We start from the raw sequence: 17,282 nt of genomic DNA, 5'->3' as shown, positions 1-17,282 counted from the left end.
TGATGGTGAGAAAGTCCAGAACAGCAATCAAGAGAACAGACTGACTGCTTCAAAGGATAGAGGACCATTGGGCCATGTTCTGGGGCACACCAAATCACAAATCACTGTTAAATCTCCAGTGCTTGGGCCAAATATGCCAAGAAGCACCTGAAATTCATTTTTAAAGCAGCAATCCTGTCTAGAAATTAAGCTGTGAGTTTTACCTTACTTTCCCTTTCTTCCCCATCTCTAACCTCATTCTAGTGCAATTTAGGTTACAAAAGCATCTTCCAGGGAGAGCATTCATATCTGCACGTGGTCAGAAAGTGTATCTGCCTGTATATATAAAACAGTATTAAAGCTGGTTTCCTTATTATTTCATTTTAGAACATCCCTGTAGCTAAATGGTGTTCAAAGTAAACATGGAGAACAGAAAGCATCCATCTGTACCTAGTGGGGCAAAAGATGACTGAATTCCCATACCATATAAATACCCCATGAAAACACAGAGGAATCCTTGATCCACCCAGCATTCACTGAGTATCTGCCTCGTGGCAAGCACTGCGGATGTGCTTGGATACAAAGATAAATAAAACGTGGGCTCCACTCCCAGCAGTTCAACATCTAGCAGTCTTTGTCCCATGTTCTTAAATCTTGCTAAGGATTGGGTTTTGTTTGTAATAGAAATTCTAAAGCAGGGACAGAAGAAGTTATCTTTTCTAAATTGCCCACCTCTGTTGTCTAACTATTCCACTGAGGAAAACACTTGGTCCTGGGTTACTTCGCTGAGCTCAGATATGTTTTGCTGACACACAGAGTCTGGGCAGCATCCAGCCCCCCGTTTACTCCCTGGTCTTTAAGTCTAGTGAGTATTTTATCATTTACACCTTTCGATGTCCAAAGAGAGTGCCGCTCGGGGTTTAAAACATGTAATTTCCTTTACTACCTCCCCAAATAACGGGGTCATTTCAGGACCAGGACAGTTTGGCACTGGGACGTGTTTCCCAGAAGTACTAATAGTTCGAGAGAGGAGCAAGTGTCTTCACAGCTGCAGGTCTGGGTGCCGAACTTTCTACTGTCGGTGAGAATCATGTCCCAGTGAAAATGTAGAAGTGAACCAACCCTCAAAGGGATAAGGTGACAGGGAGTGGTGTTTACTTGAGTCAGAGAGTAACTGAAAATGACTTCTGCAGCTGGAATAAAACAAAGGGTTGAAGGTCAACTTCCTCTTTGATTTTGGCTAGTCAGCAGTTCAAGCAGCCTTTTTAAATGTTTCGTGTCTGCTGACTTGTCCAACTCTATAAAAGACCCCACGTCTTGCACCAACCTGTACCTCTTGGGCACTGGAGCGAAACAAAAGGAAAAATGTTCCGTCTTATTAGAATTAATGAAGTCATGCCACTCACATCCATCCACGTTACTCCACTTTGGCCACCACCATTGTGGTCCATGCTGACATCATTTCTCTCATAGATTACTGCAGTGGCCTTCTCACTGGTCTCTCACATCCTGTTTACCCCATCCAAAGCATTCTTCACATTAAATCACTGTAATTCATTAATTCACAGTATTAATTCACAGTAATCTTTTGGAAACTCAAATAATACAACTAAAATCTGAATACCCTACACATATAAATAAATCCTAACTTAAAAATTTCCCCTGGCTCCCCATTGCTCCAAAGACTTAACTTAGTTGATTTGGCCCAGAGAACTCTGCTTAATCTGTGCCTCCCACGCTTTTCCCTCTTCTTGTTGCATCACATTCCTCCCTCCTCACTCTCTGCTCTCATCACCCAGATTCCTCTGCCTGGAACACTTCTCCCTCCCTGCTTTGCCAAGTTGTCTCCTACTCGCCTTTTACCTCTTAAGCCTTATCAGCTCCTGAGGGATGGGTGAGGAAGACCCTCTTCTCCTTGGTTAGGCCTAATCCCCATGTTTTAAACTCCCTTGGCACCGACAACCAGCTCATGAACCCTTCATAGAATGTAACATGGGACATTTACACAATCTTGTATGATTAATTTCTGCCTGATCTCCCCTCTAGACTGTAAGATCCATGAAGGCAGAGACTCTACCTTTTTGCTTACCATTGTATTCCAGAGCCTGGCATAGTGTCTGGCACATGTTAGGTACTAAATAAATTCATTCTGAAGGAAGGAAGAATGCATGGGTGGTAAATTGATACGTCTAAAATAATAAAGAGGAGGCCTAGCATTTTAAATGAGTGATAATAATGGGTAGCACATATTAAACTTCTAGTGTTAGGTAAACACTGTTCAAAACTCTTTACTCATTCATTCCAGTTCCGAGGACCAACCCTATCAGTACACGTCAGTATCTGCACATAATAGATGAGATCTGAGACTCAGGCTACTTGTGCAAGGCAAGGCAGCCAGTGTAAGGTGAAGCCTTAACAGTTGTCCATATTGTTACTCTATTTATTACTATTCTCACCTTGGTGGAGTTCCTAAGAGTGCCATCGTCAAGGGGGTGGTGTTGGGCAGGCACAGCCCTGCCCCCAGGCCTCTGAGCGCCTTCTAAGGCTGGGCCTGGAGTGAGAGTTTGGGGGCCCAGGGGCTGTGAGGGCCTGCCCACCATAATGGAAATGGCAGATGGAGGAAAGGATCCTTCAGGCTGGGCAGTGGGGAAGGTCACTCAGGCATCCAGAAACCTTCCTCAGAACCTGTCTTTGAATTAAATCTCAACTCATATCTTCCATAAGCCTGAGGTGAGATGTCTGGCCATGTTGCTGGTGCTGTCGCCCTCAAGAAGCTAAACAGGCTCTCAGAGTCTCTCAGGCCCTGCCCCCGGACGTGGCCCCGCCCCAGAGCATGCTGGGCAGGACCTCCCCATAGGTCCCTCCCATTGCCAATGTATTCCTCCAGAGGATTCTGAGCTCTGCTTGGTGTTTCCAGCTGTGATGAGGTAAATGTAGTCTTGGCCCTCTGGAAAAGTAGAAAATTAAGGCAGATAGTCCACACATGTGAAAGTGTTGTGACTTGGAAAGGGCGGGCAGATCCCAGGTTGGGAGGATTAAGGAAAGCATTGAGGGAAACCTTTCAGTATGGTGGGAAGGAAGGAGGAAAGAAGAGATGGAGGATCTCATTTTTGTTTTGGTTTTGTTTTGTTTTGAAGTTTTTATGAAGAAAAGTTCCCATCTGATGACTTCTCTGTTTCCCTCTGGTGGTCCAGCACATATGATCAATGAGTGAGGAGTGTGGACAAGGTGTAGGAAAGTGGAATTGTTTTGAGAACTTAGGCAAGCGAGTTGACTGAGAAAACAATCGCAGAAGCTCCCCCAAGACAGGGCCTCTGTTTGTTGCCTCCACTGGGTGTCCCAAGTGCTTGGAAGAGCATCTGGCACATGGTAACACAGGAGGAATGACTGGATTCTGAGGCAGTGGTGGAGCTGAGCAACAGATGTAGAACAGAAGTTTATGGGGCACAAACACACTTGTGTGATTTTATCCAAGAGGAAGCAGGCCCTTATTTGAAGACAGTTCTAAAAGAGGCAGAGTTGGATTTTGCTAGACAGGACGAATGAAAGAAGGGGGTAGGCTGTTTAGAGCAGAGCAGTATATTTAGGTTTAGGATTAAGTGATGCCCCATGAAGTTTTCCTTGGAGAAGGAGGAAATGAAGACAAATGTTGTCAGGTGAGCAGGGGAAAGTATAGAGTGGCTTGTAGTTCCTGAATAGGTTGAGGAATTAGCATGCTGAGGGCATAAGCTGAGTGGATAAAGGGTGGAATGTCAGACTGTATTTTTTCAGAACACACAAGTGTTGCTGGTGATAAATTCTAGGATATGGCCATAACTGAACTGGAATGAAGGTAAAGGACTCTAAGATGAGAAGGAGCAGACAGTGAGAGATCAGATCATTGGATGGTCTATCCACATGGATGTTGGGGCCTCTGACTGATTCCTTCCACTTTGAGTTCCTTTCCTGTCCTCCACAGAATTGGCATTTCCTCTAACTCTAACCTTCAGTCCATGGCATGACTCTGGACAAGAAGGCAGAAATGGGGTGGTGAGAGAGAGGGCTGAAGCAGACATCCGTTTTGTTTTTGTTTTTATTCTGACACTCAGCATTCACTCACCTTCTAAAAATAGTCCTTCTTTTGCCCTCTGGGGATCTAACCCCGTTGTCAGTTTCAGTCCATGTCAAGTGGAGTTGTTTATCACTAACGCTCTTACTTTAAAGGAGGGCATTGAAGTCAGGCTTGGCCAAAAGGATTGGTCCATGCTTTTGGCAACAGTGATTGGTCAGGGATGGGCATGTGACCCAACTGGAGACAATAAGGCACAGTGGGACTTTTGAAGGGACTAGTGGGAGAAACAACCCATTTTTAGCTGCGCTTTTAGTTTGGAAGATGTAGCTACGAACTTGCCAGACAGACTTACAAGGTAGCCAGTCCAGAATCTAGAGCAGAGAAATGGATAGAAACTGAAACTTGATGACATCAGCTGAGCCCCAATATGAATCCTCCTGCCTGAGGGCAGCCTTACTCCCAGACCTTTTTCAGGTGCCTGAGTCAACAGATCCTGTTTTTAAAGTCAATTGAATTGTACTTGCCATCATTTACATCCAAAGAATCCCTCACAGCGTAAGGGGGCTCTCCATCCCTGGCTCCCTCTTCTGTGCTAGCACTCTGAATATATATTACCTTCTCTGTCCTTCAGGTCGTGCCCTTCTATAAAAGAGGGTAAAGAAACCTACTTCAAAGCATTGTAAAGTTTAAATGGGTAATATACATAAAAAGCATAAATTTGTTTCATAACATTGAAGTACAATAAGCAGTACTTAATTTTTCTAAATTAAATTAAATCTGGCTCAAACACCCCATGTTAAAGGATAGGAAGATATACAATAGTAGTCATTAATGGGAGCTTTTTGCCTATTTAGTTAAGTATTCACCATCAAATATGTAGGTAAGAGCCTGTGATCTTGCGTCCATCTTGGTTGCCCCTGGGATTTTCATTGCCCAAGCCCTTCAGGCCCATTGAAAGGCCAGTGGCTGCACAGCCTCTGTGCTAAGTGTGAGCAATGACGTGTCTTGCGACAGCTCTCAAGATGATGGGGCTTGATGATTAGTCATCTCAGCATCATCACTTCATCCCTTAAAACATTGTGCTGTCTCCTAGAGGACTTCCACACAGAACCCGTCCACCTAAGGGACTCGTCTCTACATCCTGATTCTCAGGGTCTTGGAGCCACTGCTACCTTTAGGCAGCTCTCCTTCTCTCACCCCAGCACTTGTGTCAACCCGTATCTCCTCTCTCCTTGGAGCAGCCAGCTCAAGTCTCCTCCCACATGAGGGTCTGGACAGGACTGTACAACAGGTATCTCACAACTTCTGCTTGGGTTCAGGAAACATGAAAGCCATTAATGACTCTTGAACCCAGAAGCCCAGAACTTCCTGTAAGACAAATGAGGAAAGGTAACTTTTATTCCTTCTGGAGTCCCCTCAGGTGGAGGGTAGAAACAGCATTATCCTGTTTCAAATGAAGGTTGCCTCAAGCTGGGCAAGAATCCCTGCAAAGGAAAATTACCTACTCTTGTCAGCCCAACCCTCTTCCACAGTGAAGCATTGCTAAACTTGCATAATACTCAGTTCCTTCTCTACCTCCTGGCCCCCATAGAAGGAAGGAACAGACCCCTAGTCTCCTGGGAGGGATAGGGAGGCAGCCTCCACAAATCTCTGAGCTTCCACTTGGCCTCCCTAAGGAAGACCAAACGTGTCCTTGTGACCCCAGGAAAATAGCCTAATTTAGGCTCTGATCCAGGGCCAATGGAAGTTCCAGAGGAAAGGCCTCAAGAGGAGCCCCAGGGCCAGCCCCGTGGCCAAGTGGTTAAGTTCGCAAGCTCCGCATTGGCGACCCAGGGTTTCACTGGTTCGGATCCTGGGTGTGGACATGGCAACGCTCATCAGGCCACGTTGAGGCGGTGTCCCACATGCCACAACTAGAGGGACCCACAACTGAAATATACAACTATGTACTGAGGGGATTTGGGGAGAAAAAAGAGAAAAAAAGAAGAAGAAGATTGGCAACAGTTGTTAGCTCAGGTGCCAATCTTTAAAAAAAAAAAGAGAGAGAGAGAAGAGCCCCTTCTCATAGCCTGGGCCCCTTCCTTGTGGCTTCAGATTAGGGCACAGTTCTGAGTGTTAATCCATGTGAAGGCTGCCTCAAGAAAGCTGATTCCTAAGGGCAGCTGGTACCAGAGAAATTCACAGTGCCTGAAGCTGGGATCTGGGGTTCCCATACCCAAGCCACATCAAGGTATCAGTCAATTCATGCATTTTATTTGCCCTGACATTAGGTTTGGAGTGTGGGCTTGAGGGTATAAAAATTCAGGTAACCCATTCCCATCACATTCTATGTCACTGAAAATTCTTCAGGCGCCACAGAATATCGTGTAAATGAGACCCCCCCACACCCCCCACACCCCCCAAGCTGCACAGCACTGATCTCTGGGTATAAGCAGCAAGCCCATGAAATCTGTTTCTAGAGAAATTCATCCTCATCTCTCCAGTCACTGTTCAGCTAATACGTTTTCCTTCTTTTGGTAAGAGTCCTGCTTTCCCATAGGAACTGGAATTTGGGAAAAAGGAAAACAGTGCTAGAAGCAGAACAAGAGTGTGGGATCACTCCTGGGTGGTACTGTCACCTCATTTGGACGGTTCACTGCCTAGATGTGCTGAGTGTGGAAATTCTGTCTCGTTGCCTCATCCAGTGTTTCTCTGAATAGAAGCAAATATCTGGGCACCAGGTATGACTTGTTTTGTGACCCCAGCCAGTAAGTCAGCCCTTTTGAGCCACCACCTCTCCCTGGGTTAGAAGCTCTTTGGCAATGGGTTCATGGAAAACATCCCAGAATGGGAGCTACATGCTGAATTCCCTAGTACTGGCTTTGCCATCGATTGTGTGATTCATTCTCTCTGATGTTCAAGCTGTGAGAAGCAAATTTGAAATGATGGATGTGCTATATTAAATATATCAATAAGAGCAGAAGTTAAACCTTGCAAGCTGTAGGGTTTGCTTCCTCTATAAGCCTGGCTATCTCTATGGGAACTGAAGGTTGCTTCTTTAGGCCTATAGTCAGGGAGCTAGAGCAGAGTGGAGATACGGTGGCGGAGCGAGGATGAGCCATCTTGCTCCTAGTTTTTCCTCCCCTCTAAGTCTGAATACTGGCAGTGGTGAGGCAGGTGGTTCTAAGGGCTCCTTTCACTTTACCATTCATGATGACCCCACACTGCCTTTACCTCCATGCCACCTTTCCCTGCTTCTTTGGATGGTCCAATTTCTTTGATGTTTTTCTTACCAGACGTTACTCCGCTTTGCCATTAAACAGCTTTAACTTTGATGACGTGGATATGGATGAGCACAAGGATCCACTTGGTCCCTTTGGTCACTTTTGCTTCAGTGAACTCAGTGGGATGTCCAAGAAGAAACCCTTGTGTTAGGAAGAGTTCTAAGAAGTTTCCAAAGATCCCTTCTTTTGCTAGTCACACCCTTGTATAAACTGCTCCCCTTGAGTGTAAGCTGGACCTCGTGATTTGCTTCTGACTAATAGAATAAGGGAAAGGTGATGGGATATCATTTCCCTCATTAGTTTACAAGATTGTGACTTCTGTCTTGCTAGCAGACTCTCTCCTGGCTTTGATGAAGCAAGCTGCCATGTTGGAGAGACCTACATGACAAGGAACTGAAGGTTGCCTCCAGCCAACTCCAGCCAACAGCCATCCAGGAATTGAGGCTCTCAGTCCAACAGGCCTTGAGGAACTGCATCCAGCCAGCAACTATAGAAGTGAGCAAAGAAGTGTGTATTTCCCCAGTCAAGCCTTCAGATGAGACCCCAGCCCCAGCTGACACCTTAATTGCAGCCTTGTGAGAGACCTTGGAGCAGAGAACCCAGGTAGGCCTTGCCTACATTCCTCACCAACAGAAACTATGAATTAATAAATACTTGGTTTTTTAAGCCACTAACTTTTGGGGTATTTGTTATATAGTAACTAACCCACCCCTAAATTACTGTAACCTTGGTGTAAGATGTAGCATGGCTGGGAAGGCAGGCACCAAATGAGAGGACAACCTCCTTGACAACATTCCTGGAGATACTGTCTTCAATCTCGAAGACTATCCCAAGTTCTCTTAGCTGCAGTGGTATCATTGTGCTCCCCCCAGCCCTGATTAGTCTCCAGGAGGTGAGGCCTAGGTAAGGTAGTGCTGGGTGGAGTGGATGGCCAGGATGTGGGGTGTTAATCTGTCTGGAAGGGACATTGTGAGCTCGAAGTGACCCTCAGGGATCATGAGGAGTGATGATAAGGTCATTCTTCCCCTCCTCATTTTTTCCTTCCTTTTCCACTCACTCCACCATTCCTTTTTCCCTACTTGTTTTCTCCTTTTGCCCCAAATTCTGGGTGGCTGCCCGACGACCATTCCTACAAATGATAGCCAGGTGATCTCTTGGTCTTGCAATAATTCTACCAAGCTGGGCATCCTGAGGAAGTTTCCCTCGGGAGCGGCTCTTCCCATTCCTTGAGGTGTCCTCACATGCAGGGAGACCTCATTGTCGAGCTCAGAATGTGCCTTCCAGACAGATTAACACCCCACATATAACAGATTCTTCGGCGGGACCCACCCAGTTCCTGGACCCTGCCCTGGCCACTCCAGTGTCCACAATCGCAAAACCCATCCATACACACACCTGCACTGACTGCTCACCTGTGAGATACTCAGGAATCAGCAACTTTTTCTAAATGAAGGTAAGTTACAATTTTCAGGAAAATATTCATATTTCTGGTCGTTTTCAGAGCTGCAAGTTCTCTCCTCCCGTCTGCTCCAGGAAGGGTAGAGGAAGGGGAAGGGTGAACTGCTCCCCATTTTCGTTAGGGTCAGCTGAGGCGTGGGGACGTGGCCCACCACCCAGACCTCCTGAGGGAGAGAAAGGCTCTTAGGAGCAGGTGACATTCATTCCTCACCAAGAGATCCAAGAGCAACATTTCCCCCTGCCACTCACCTCAGGGCCTAAACGCCCCCACACTTCCAATTCCAAAACTTTCTGAGGCAACGAGGGGAAATTCTGGCTGTATCCTTCCAGAGGAATGCATCCCACCCTGCAGCTGTGTATAGTTCAGGATAGTGAGGGAGCAGATGGAAAGACAAGTTGAGCCAAGTTCTGGACTTGAAGGGTTTTTCTCATTTTGAAAAGGCCCGGAAGTTTTTAGAGTAAACTTTTTGTACTTTTTATGAAAAAGTAAAGTGTTTTAAGTACAGGACATCTGAGTAAGGTCAAATACAGGACCCAAGATAAAACTGAGAAAGCCACTGTCAGGCCCCCTACAAGGGACTGGTCATCTTGCAGAAACCAAAAGAGGAAATCAGTCAGAGCTGACTTCCCTCCTTCCTTTCCCTGAGCATAAGCGCTGGGAACCCCAAACCCACTCCCCCAAAGCACCACACAGAGAACACTACTCTCTCTTAGCAGAAACATTTATTCAGGACGATCAGTATCCTTGGTTGTGCTAACCATGGTTCTCATCAGAGGATGTGTTCTCGTGAAAACTGCAATGCTTTCTCAACAAGGACTGAATGATTTCTTTGGGGACATTGTTCCTCCATGGAAGTGTTGGAGAAGCATTTCCTGTTTGAATAGAAGAGTCAGATCTCTGAACACAGTGCTTTCATTAGAGGTGAGGGTGGCCAGAGGGACGTGGCATACATCATGCATGCAGGTGGGTCTTGGATGGGGCACAGACTCCCTGTAGGGTGGGGAAGGGGGTTGATTCTGGCATAAATGCTGGTCCTTGAAGTCCACAACTTTTCAGGGCTGTCTGGTCCTGTCTCTTTTCTGTCTAACCCTTGTACGAAAACTCTTGTCAGGAGGGACAGCATCTTGGCTACAGGATGTGGTCCTTGCCCATTCCCCTGGCTGTGGGTCAGAGAGAGCCCCGTAGTTGGAGGGACGTCCCTCGTCAGACTCTACCTGGACCTGCAGTTCCCCCTTCTGCTGGCTTAACTCTGCAGCCTCAGGTTCGTATCTACATGCCAGTTTCTCCTCTAGGATCTTCCAGATGGCTGCCATGAGCTCATGAGCTTCAGGAGGCCCACAGCTCTCGAGAGCTGCACTTTGAGCTGGGTCTCGGAGCGGTGCAAAGGTTGATGTGAACTTGGCTTTTTGCTGGGGACTTTCCTGCCCTGTAATTTTTTTCTTGGAATTAATCCACTGAAAAAACTGCCTCATTTTTTTTCTGAAGTAACTTTCAGGAGGAAACTGTTCGTTCTGTGACAGATACGGGGAAGTGCCCTCTAATTCTCTGTCCTCAATAGAGTGGCTCTTCTTTCTGGCTTTAGATGTCCCAACTCCTGAATCCTCGCTTCCACATTCTCCTGCTCTGGAGTCCAGAGGTCTCACTGTCTTTGCAGCTGGTGGGAAATTCCTATCCTGGCATTTCCATGAGACATGCTTAGAGGCCCAGGGTTCCCACCAATCCCCATTGTCCTCCAAGTGGACTTGCAGCACCTGGGAAGCTCCCATGTCCCCACTGGCTTCGCTCTGGGACTGAGTCAGTGAGGAGTCGAAGGCAAGCTATCTGAAATAAGGGATATGTCAGCGGGAGAGCCTTTAGGCTGGCTATGTTCCTTGCTCTTCAATTGAAACTTCAACTCGGTAAGGAGCTGTTTTTTAATGTCTGATGGTTTGGAAGCTTGGGGAACTGGTATTTTTGGTGAGGGACGTTCACTGGTCAGGGTAGTTTCTACTTTGCTCACATTGATATTTACCATTTGGGAGCTTCCCAACTTGTTGGTTGTCAAGATGTCACGAGATTGTGATGTAAGAACGCACGGCTCCTCAGCCTTGAATATCTCCCTGAAGTTCATGGTGGACGTGGAAAAATGTTTTCAATTCTTCTCCACCATCTTTTGGCCCTGAATCATGTCCTCTCTATCACTGGAACTCACATTCTCATCCCTTGGCACATGTCCAGCCCCAGCTTGCCTTGTGGGCACCTCTCGGCTGCATCTGTTATTGTCTAGTGCAGTCTTACTCTGACTCACTTTGTCTATAAAGCTGTGTGTGAGGATCTCTGAAGTCTGTCTGCCATGCTCGATTGCCTGGATGTCCTTGGCAAGCTCCTGGTCGATATCAGAGTGGGATGGTTTTAGGGCCCCCTGTCCTTCGTTGCCCACAGATGAGGTAGCAGGGAGTGGAAGATCCAGGATGGGGACTGAATTCGTTGTTTTCACCTTATTTCCCTGAAAACTTTTAGAGCTTCCCTCAAGGGGCTTGGAAACCTCAGCTTTTGGAATCCACCCCAGAAACATAGGTGGCTGAGGAGAGAAAGTCAAATTGGGGAAGAGGCCATGTTTTGGCTTCTCTCAACTTATAGGATTTTATGGATTCAAGAACTTTGAGGGGTAGGCCCCACCTCTGACTCACGCAAAACCTTATAATATGGGCTTCTAGCACCTGTCGGGTGTTGGGATCCAGAAAAGAAAGCTCTGGAGTGGTCATCTGGGGGTGGATCCCACCTACTGTTATGTTTTTCAAATTTCTGTTTTCCATATTGTTCTGGGAACTCCCAGAAGGAGGGGATGGGTTGTCCTCAGCCAGCCATGAATGACACACCCCGAGGGGGATCCTCCCCGCAGTGATCTGCCAAAACTTCTGGCTTAGATGTAATCTAAGAATGGTTTTCATTTCATTCTGGTCTGTGTCCTTCCTTGAGACATTTAAGAGTTCATTCCCTGAGTAATTCCTTGAGTGACACACACAGCTACTTTTTGTCTCTGAGGCAGCCCTCAGACTCTTTAGTAGTTAGCATTCTGAGACCCTTGGAGGACTATCTTCTGGGCTCTTCTCTAGGATATATCCAAGATTCCTCTTCATGTCCTGCCTTAGTTGAAACTTTGTTGAGATCGTCTCATGGAAGCTTCCTGGGAAACTCAATTCAGTCTCTGCTAGATCCTTGCTACTCTGGCCCTGAAGCTGACGGAGCTGTGAGTGAGCATGTCTGCCTTTTTGCTGAGATGTTTCTGTGCATTTACACAGAGACTCTAGATTCCTACTGGCATGGAGGCAGCAGTGTGAGAATAGCCTCCTTGGAATGTGGAGCTCCATTTTATCCTGGGGTTCACTGGTGATATGAAAATGGCCAGGAAGGACAGAGACTGGTACATAGGCATGGGAGGACTGGCTGACCAAAGGAGGGGTGAGAGCTTGAGGACAAGTGGCTTCTTGAGATTTTTGGAATGCAGGGACTAAACCCCACAGACTTTCTTGTTGCTTCTGCAACATGTGCCATTTCAGGTGTTGATTTTCAGTTGAGATATGAGAGTCTGACTCAATCTGGGATCTATGGAAAGACACTCCATGGTCCCTAATCTGGGATGGAGAAGAAGATGGTAGGATTGAGAGTGGGGATTGAAGGTGGGCATGGGGCTGGACCTGAGTGAAAGGTGGGGGCTGAGATTGGGGGTTGGTCTGAGAGAAGGGTTGCGGATGTACATCGGAGAGGGGAGGAGGGTGAGAATGGGGAAGTGGTGGAGATTCTTGATCCCACATCTTGACTGCAGAAGCATTACAGATTCCATTGAATAAGACAAAATGAGACCCTAGTGGGGCACTACTACTAGAAACCAGGAGAGTGGCCACCAGGGACTCACTGTGCAGAGAGGGAAGACCCCAAAAGAGCTGGGTATATTTCTGCTGCAAGTTTTCTCCCAAAGTCTTGACATACAGTAGCTGTCAACAAATTCTCAGCTGCTCTGGTTTGCCTGTGATGTCCCAGCCAGTTTTGGGGGCTGTGGTGTCTTGTACATCAGGTGGCTGCAATGAATTCCCTGAAGACATCCGTTGGTTTTCTGAGCACATTTGTTTTGAAAATAGTCCTTCCTCCTTTTCTTTCTTCTCTAAAATCTGGAAATCCATTCTCTTTTTTATTTGTCTTGCGAAGAATGCCTGGCGGTTAAGGCCAAGGAAAGAATGGCTGCTGGCCTCCATGTGATTGGTAGCAGAGTCTCCCCAGAGACAGGTCTCTGGTAGACGGAGGGAAACTTGCTCTCGTTGAAAATCAGAGTGTGATAATGTGGGGAGGAACATGTTCTTGGCAGGAGCCTGACAACAAGAGAATTCTGAAATTGACAGACTTGAATGTTCAGTGCCTCTGACTGTTGGGACATAAGTGGACAACCCACCAGGGCTATCTGGAGATGAGTTCTCTGGAACAGACTTCAATAAGATGGAAACCGATTTAGATTGAGTCACAGTTAGAGGGTGCTCTGTCGGTGGTGAGACAGACAGGCTTGGTGGTGCGTGATGACAAGCTAGTGAATCAAGCTAGTGGATTCATTATCTGGGACAAATTTGGTAAGGCGTTAATATCTTGGGAAAGGGTGCGGTCAAGAGAGAAGATCATATTCAGAGACAGAGTGGCCTGTGGTTGGAGAATAGGACCCGTTGCCTGGGTGTCATCTGGTGGGAGAGGGGGAAGGGCAAGGGGTTGGGGTGGGGAATGGTCTGCTGGGAATTTGGACTCCAAGGGAGGAAAAGGCTCTGGTGGCATAGAGTGACTCCGTGGTGAGGGTGAAAGTAAGTCAGCTAAGGGTGTCATTGGGTTAGGTGAGAGAACGGAGGGGGGCGGTGGGGAAGGGTCAGGTGGAGGGGATGGTGTTAGGTCTCCTGGAGGGACTTCTGAGAAGGCAGAGGACAGAGTGAATGATGACTCAGTCCCAGAAGCTGTGGAAGCCATAGAGGACACAGAGGCAGTATCATCTTCCAGGTCCTCCAGGAACAGCAGCAGATGGACCTCCACGGTTGTGCTATTACACACCTCACAGGAGGGGTCTGGACATAGCAGTTGACGAAAGCAGATGGTATCGCGATGCTGGCCCCGGGGACTGAAGGAGACAGGATATACATAGCTGCAGCCAGGACCAGAACAAATATGTGGGGCCCTGGTAGGTCTGACAGAGGTAGGGGCACCCATTGCATACTGTCCTTTCACATCCCCCCACTTCCTTGAGCTCACAATCTCTGTTGTTTCCTTCTTCCCAAGACTTTCACAATCTGGATTGCAAAATCTGAGGATTTTCCCTCCCTTATCAATCTCACGTTTCACTGAGGCCCTAGAAATTCTTAGACCCTGCTAAGAAGCGGGATTCAGGAAAGAAGGATTGTGTTTAGTCACCTTTGCAGCAGAGAAAGCACCTTCCTTGCCTCCTCTGCTTTGCTCTGGCAAGCTCTCCAACCTGGGAAACCAGGAAAGTGATGAAGACAGAAGTAAAGAGATCTTTTAGGAGGCAGAGTAGAATGTCCTTTATGGTACCCTTGGTAGATTGGACTTGGAGAGCTCCAAGAATTAGGATTCAAGATCGCACGGTTAATGATAATAAAGCTCACGTATGTATGTTGCTTTAGCATTCACAAAGGGCTTTCCTTCATATATGTATGTCATCCCATGTGAGGCTCAAAAACACCATGTGAGGAACATAGGTCAATGGTTACTTCAAGGAAGAATCTGATCATCCAGGAAGTCAAAGTACTTTCACAAGGTCAGGAGACAGAAGTTCTGACTCTTGACATCTCATATGGCCACTTATTGGGCAACGCCCATTGCCCAGGTCCATCACTGCTTCATGCCCAGGTGTGGGCAGAGCAGGAATCTGAGAAATGTTTCAGGTTCTGACTGCTTTCCCATGAGCCTCTCCTCTGAGGGCTCTGTTTTCTGAGAGGGACTGTATCTAGTGACTGACATCCTCAGAGACCATGGACCTGGGACCTCATGGAAAGGACAGGAAGGGTCACCCTTGGGGAGCTCAGGTGGGATAGGTAGAACCTTACCACTTGGTGTTCCACCTTTTCTTCTCCTCTTGGCTCTGCCCTGACACTGAGAACAAAAAGAAAAGAATGAGGGGCTGGGACTCATTGGTCTCACTTCTCTGTTTAGGAAAGTCAGATATTTGTTATCCAAGAATAATATGACTCTCTATTTTAATTCCTATAATTTTGCGTTCCTTCCTTTTATTAATTTTTAAAGGTGATAAAATACTTTCAGTTTTTCCTTCTTTGAAAACCTCGAAGGAGGATTTTTGGCTATGAGGTCCACACTTGATGTTCTCAGTCAGAAGTCCTCTGCTCAAGGAGGGCATAGACTCTGAGGCCCACAGTCACATCTGTGCTTCCTCAGATAGGCCCCTGTATCCTGGAACAGAGCTCTTGCTCCAGCATCTGCTCGGAGACTCAGCTCTGTTCTCCTGATCTGCCCAACACGAAGGAAGGCTTGGCAAGTGGCACCTGACATGGCAAGATGACTCATGATCAAGTGCTGGGAACGGTGTTCTCCTGCACAGATCTGAAACGCTAAATAACTGAATCAAGGACTACAGAATCACTGTTTGGGATTTTATTTGGGAACCTACCAGCACACCCAGATAGTCTGTGAGCTTTAAATGGAATCCTTAGTCCTCCCTGAAGCCCTAGTTCTGCCTGTTCTCTTCCCCTAAGAGAGCAATGGTCTGTCCTCTCCTCAGACTTCCCATTTTAGGTGTCTCTCTGGCCCAGCCAAACTCACTTAAAAGTGTGAGAAAGGGAACAGGAAAATAAAGAATTATTCTTTGAGGAGTGACTTTTGGTTCCAGCTCCAACACTTAAAGAGCTTGGGAGTCTTTACTATGGTCCTTAGGAGAAGCAAAAGCTGAGCAAACTGAAAATCAATGGCTTTTCTTGAAGTCACCAGAGAATTGAGGTTGCAGGGCAAACTGCTACCCAAAATCTTCAGAGAGGGTGAATGCAGAGAATCACAGTTAAGATCAGCTTACCTGGAGCAGAAGCCACTAGAGCCATAAACTGGTAGAAACACGTAAAAGACACTGACAAACTGCTGAGGATGCATGTGGGCTAGCATGAAAGTGAGAAACTCCTGGAGGACCATTTAAGGGGAGGCCCCACCTACTCGTGAGTTTTACTTCCAGGAACCCTACTAAGTTCTCACAGTGAAGAACCATGAAGAAACTCTGATGTTTCTGGCACGGGAGGGTGGGGGAGAAAGGTTACCATTTTGAAAGGATTTTGAAATATCCCCTGAGTGTGCTCCGTAATAGAAGCCTCCTCAGCAGGGGAAAAGACTACTAAGCCTTATCCCACGTGGGTGAAGGGCAATTACCCAACTGCAGCCCCCTGTAGCCTTCCTGTCTCATCTAAAGACTTCAAAGAAAAGAAGAAAAAAGCTTAGAAACACTTGTGAACGTCACAACCCAGGGACACAGGCCCACTAAAAGATTTAATTATATCCCCTCCCTTAACACCTTCCCACCGTGTCCCCAGGGCTGCAGTATAGTGATGGGATCATAGCTGAAAGAGTTGCAAGGCATAGGCTCTGTTTAAGGAGGAGATTTAGGGGAACCTAAAGACACAAGAAACACAAAAACAAGGACACTAGAGGAAATTGAAGCCTCTGACATGCACAGCTATGGTAAATATTAAACACAGCCCAACACCTAGCCAGATGAGCATAAAACTTCACACTAAAGGTTTATTTATTTCAGTTCCTATTTCCTAATACAGCATGTCTGGCTTTCAACCAAAAATTACAAGGCATGCTAAAAGGCAAGAAAAAACAGTCTAAACAGACAAAGCAAGCATCAGATCCACATTCACATTGACACTGGTTTTGGAATTATCACACATAGAATCTAAAATAACCATGATTAGTATGTTAAGGGCTCTGATGGAAAAAATAGATGGCGCACAAGAACAGATGAGGAATGTCAACAGACAGAGGGAAATTCTAAGAAAGAAGCAAAAGGGAATGTTAGAAACCAAAAACACTACAAGAAATGGAGAAGGCCTGTGATTGGCTCATCTGTAGACTGCATATGGCCAAGGAAGGAATATGTGAGTTTGAATATATGTCAATAGAAACTTTGCAAACTGAAATGCACAGAGAAAAAGAAAAAAAATTTTAAAGCCCAGAATATCCAAGAACTGTGAGACAGTTTCAAAATATGTAGCATGTGTAATTGGTATACCAGAAGGAGAAAAGAGAAAGAACAGAGTAGAAAAATATTTGAAGTAATAATGGCCAAGGATTTTCCAAAATTAATGACAGGTTAACCCTAGATTGTAGAAGCTCAGAAAAGACCCCAACAAGATAAATACTAAAAAAGTCTATACTTGGACATATCATCTTCAAACTCTAGGAAACCGAAAGATAAATCTTGAAAGAATCCAGAGGAAAATAAACACCCTACATCTAGAGGAACAAGGATGAGAATTGTGGGATTCTCATCATAAACCATGCA

At 46.3% G+C, this 17,282-nt stretch overlaps 1 protein-coding gene and 1 pseudogene across 3 annotated transcripts in view; both read left to right on the top strand.

Annotated features, from left to right (window-relative positions):
• The window catches only part of LOC123276104 (ATP-binding cassette sub-family D member 2-like), a 40,297-nt gene extending 32,652 nt beyond the window's left edge, over positions 1 to 7,645 (top strand). The window contains exon 8 of one of the 3 annotated variants that reach the window (XR_011497526.1): positions 7,627 to 7,645. The gene's annotated coding sequence lies outside the window, so the exon portion shown is untranslated. Of the gene's footprint in view, positions 1 to 6,569; positions 6,591 to 7,623 lie in introns of those variants that run through there. The other 2 variants (XR_011497525.1, XR_011497524.1) reach the window with 2 other exon arrangements.
• The window catches only part of LOC106828031 (heparan sulfate glucosamine 3-O-sulfotransferase 4-like), a 55,738-nt pseudogene continuing 45,765 nt past the window's right edge, over positions 7,310 to 17,282 (top strand).

This window comes from Equus asinus, chromosome 23 (assembly GCF_041296235.1).
Source record: "Equus asinus isolate D_3611 breed Donkey chromosome 23, EquAss-T2T_v2, whole genome shotgun sequence".
Taxonomy (NCBI): Eukaryota; Metazoa; Chordata; class Mammalia; order Perissodactyla; family Equidae; genus Equus; species Equus asinus.
This window is presented reverse-complemented; position numbering and strand designations above follow the sequence as displayed.